Here is a 4,143-nt window from a genome sequence, read left to right as displayed (position 1 = left end):
GCTGGAATTTGTTTTCATAGAGGACTTGAAGTACTCTGCTCCATGCTCTTCCTGCCTTCATGATTTGTGAAGAGAAATCGGTCATAATTATGATGGATTTTCCTTTGAATGTGATCTGCTTCTTTTCTCTAGCGGCTTTCAGTATATTATTCTTGTGCTGAATTTCTAGGAACTTGACTGTTACATGTCTCAGTGTGTTTTTAATTGGTTTGAGGTTACTTTGCATTCTCTATGCTTTGGTTACCTGAATGTGAGATTGTTTCCTTATATTTGGGAAGTTTTCTGCTATTACTTCTGCCTATATTTTTTTTAATATCCTTTGTACTGACTTCTTGTTTTTCATTGATGCCTATTATTTTCACATTGTTCATCTTTGCATGGTCTTGCAGTTGATGGATTATTTTTCCTGCATCCTAGTTACTTTTAAGAGATCCTTTCTCCCCTGTTCACTAGCTGCACAAGCATCTTCAAGATCTGAAACTCTGTCTTCACTTTCACTTAAATGGTTTTGCAAGCTTGTGATTGTGATTTTAAGTTCCTCTATATCTCTTTGACTCTGCTTCATGTGATCTATTTCTTTCCTGTTTTGCTCATTCAAGGAATCCATCATTTTTCTAATCTCTCTTTTTTTTTAAATCAATGTCTTCTTTAGAAGCAGTTAATGATTCTTTTACTGCAGTGTTTTTTTTTCAGATTGGGTTTCCTCCCTATGTTTCTGTAGTTGATTCTTTACTTCAGATGCTATGAGTTTTGAGAATTCTTTTTTATTTCAGAAAATTCTGCTGTGAGTTCCTCTATACCTTTCTGCTGTTGCTTATTTACTATCGACGCTATTAATTTGTACATTTGTGCTGAGCTAGTAGAAAAGAGTTTCACTCTGAGTTCCTCTATGAATTTCTGCTGTTGCTTATTTACTATTGACGCTATTAATTCATGCATTTGAGCTGAGCTAGTGTCCTCTGCACTTGTTTTGAGTGGGCATTGTGTTTCTGCCATTTGTTTCTGTGTTTGATTCTTTACTGCAGATGTTATTAATTCAGGGATTTCTTTTTTCATTTCCAATCTGAGTTCCTCTATACCTTTCTGCAGCTGCTTATTTCAGAAGCCATTGATTCATTGATTTCTGTTGTGTGATTCCCAATTTGTTCTGTGTTTGTGTACTCTGCACTTGTTATGGGTGGGCTTGGGGTCTGAGATTGCACTTTGCTCCATCTCGTCATTTTGTGTAGCACTGCCTTCTGACCTTTGTTGTAGAATTTTGGTGCAGTTATAACGTTACCACCTACTGAAGTTCAGATGCAGATTTGCAAAGTTTGGATTTATCCAGCTGTGCCTGGCTTGGGTCTGGCTGCTGTGCTCATCTCCTTCCTGCTGCTGCCCTTGGGAGTGAACATGTTGCGCCCTCTGGCAAAATGTTCTGCTCCTGGACTAGCTGGGTGGTTCTGTCCCTTACTCTCTCTGCAGGGATTGCAGCTGCAAGGCTTCACCCCAGACCTGTATGCCAGGCCTGAGCTGAGTCTGGAGGGGACAAGGTGGAGTAGGGGGGAGAGGCAGCTCTCACACACACTCACCAGTCCTGGGCTAGCACTGGATCTGGGGGTCCTCAGAATGTGGCAAAAACTCTCACTTGGCATGCAGGGTGGCGTGGGGTGCTGTAGAGTGTTGGTGGGGGGGGATCCCAAAAGGGTGGAAGAGCGTTTCACCTACGCTCTGCCTGGGCTTGGATGGGCAGGTCCCGCTGGCGCAGGGTAGCTGGAAGCTCTCCCACACAATCATGGACTTGGGCTAGGACTTGATCTGGGGGGTCCGTAGAATGTGGCAGAAATTCTAACGCAGTGGGTGGGGTGGGGGTACTGCGGAGTGTTGGGGGGATCCGAAGGGGTGGAAGAGGGTCTCACCCATGCTGCGCTTGGGCTTCGACCGGCAGGTCTCGGCGGTGCCTCCATCTATTTTTCTATTTGTTTTTCTCCTGTTTTTGCTCTTCAAAATCAAATAAAATTAAATAAAAAATTCTCACTATAATTTTCTATAAATCTGTACATATTCACTGCCATTATATTGTTTCCTTAGAAAATACTTCATGCTCTTGATTTCAACATCAGATCAGCATGGCTTCCATAGTTCTAGAGATCAAGTGAAGGAAAAAGCTCATAGTCTTAACCTTCAGAGTTATGATTCTTTAATTTCTTTTCATAAAGGTACCTGTGCCCTCAATGAGGCTACGGATCCTAACACATAGACTTTCTCTTTTATCTTCTCTGGGGAATAAATTATGGGGTCAGGAAGGGACAGTTCCCCTAGTGGGCAAACTGAGGATGGAGATTTGGGGATCTAAATGCTTCTTGAAGAGATTTTAATCTATGTGCTTGCTTAGAGTTCATCTTTACTCCTATGTCCTGTCCAAAGTTACTGGTAAAGTCAAATAATAAATCTTGGAGAGATTCTGTCCACTAAATCAAAGGTGCTTCTTGCATTTTTCACTGTCAGTTTAGAATTTGGCTTTCTTAGATCTGCTAAGTAAGTTACTGTTCACTGATGTGGTTTTTGGATCGCAAACTTTGCTCTGTTATTTATTTTTTCTTGTTTATTGTCATTTTATGCTCTGGAAGACCAACAGTTGTTCTTTACTGGACTTTGGGGGAAAGTTAAAACTGTGATGAATTTGAATTCCCATTGTTAGTTGGAAGCCAATTTTGTGTGTTTTTTTTCTACATAGTTTAAAATTTGATTTCAACATTTAAGACTTTAACTCATCTAAAATTCTTTTTTTTTGTAATTCAGTTTTATGAGTAGGATAAAATTATTAACTTTGTTGTCTAGATAAAAAGCTAAAATTTTCAACCTTATTAACTGAATTTTTAAAATTATACTAAGGTTTATTGAAATCAATTACAGTTACTCACAAAATTGCAAAAAGACTGATATTTAGGGCCAAAATAACCAGAGCAAATTTATCAGTTTTGTATATTCTGGACAAAATAATTGAATTCTACCTCTGCTTCATAATCAGTGAAGTGTGAATGACAAGGGATCTGAAACAGCTTTACACAAAAATGTATGGGAAAGCTCCTTGGGTTTGGCAACGAGGTTATATCAACCTGAAAATCTTGGGCACAGTGAAGGAAATAATTAGCATAATGATGAAACAGTGTAGGGAATGAGAGAAAATATTGGTAAACCATTAGTGGTAAATGGTTAATTCTAAAATATACAAGAAATACCAACAATTCAACAATGGAAAACATCTACTAAAAATGAGCAAAATACCCCAAATGACATTTGTTATAAAAGCACGTACTCCAAAACATTTAACATCATTAATCACAAGAGAAATGTGAGCCAAAATGAAAATCAGTACTACACACCTTCTAGGGTGGCTTATTTAAAAAAAAAACCAAAAGAAATAAATTAAACAAAAACATGTGTTAGCAAGAATGTATAAATAAAAGATGGGATGCTATTGGTGGAAATAAAATTTGGTACAGTGTTTACAGAAAGATTTCTTTCAAAAAATAAGAATATAACCACCATATAATTCAAAAGGCTACATTTTGTATTTCTCCAAAGGAAATAAAACCAAGATCTTACAGGAATATGTAGACTTCTGTCTTACCCAGATTTTCAGACTCAGTCTAAATTCTAAAAAATGTATCAGCTCTTCTTGATTTGCCTCCTACATTCCTTTATTGGTGACAGGGAGTTCTTGGGGTATGAAGTATTATATTGTTTGTACAATTGCTGCCACGATTATATTCTTTCATGTTTTGCTGTCTTTGTGGGTAATATAGAGACATAAAATTTTACAACTACTCAATGTTAATTTAATTCTCTGTGTGTGGAAATTGTGCTTGATAAAGGGGATAAAAGTTTGCCAATAAGACAAACATTCTCATTTGAAGGAAGAAGCCACTTGGGTTACAAATGGATGATAACCTAAGCCAAATCATACATAACTGGAGCAAATTTACTAAGTAGACAATAGAGAAGAATCAAGGGATCCAAGAAAATTAAAAGATGTTGTAGAAGTGAGTCTGGTTTCCAGATTTATAACATGTTGCGCCCTCTGGCAAAATGTTCTGCTCCTGGACTAGCTGGGTGGTTCTGTCCCTTACTCTCTCTGCAGGGATTGCAGCTGCAAGGCTT

Source organism: Octodon degus, unplaced genomic scaffold (assembly GCF_000260255.1).
Source record: "Octodon degus isolate 3935 unplaced genomic scaffold, OctDeg1.0 scaffold00008, whole genome shotgun sequence".
Taxonomy (NCBI): Eukaryota; Metazoa; Chordata; class Mammalia; order Rodentia; family Octodontidae; genus Octodon; species Octodon degus.
This window is presented reverse-complemented; position numbering follows the sequence as displayed.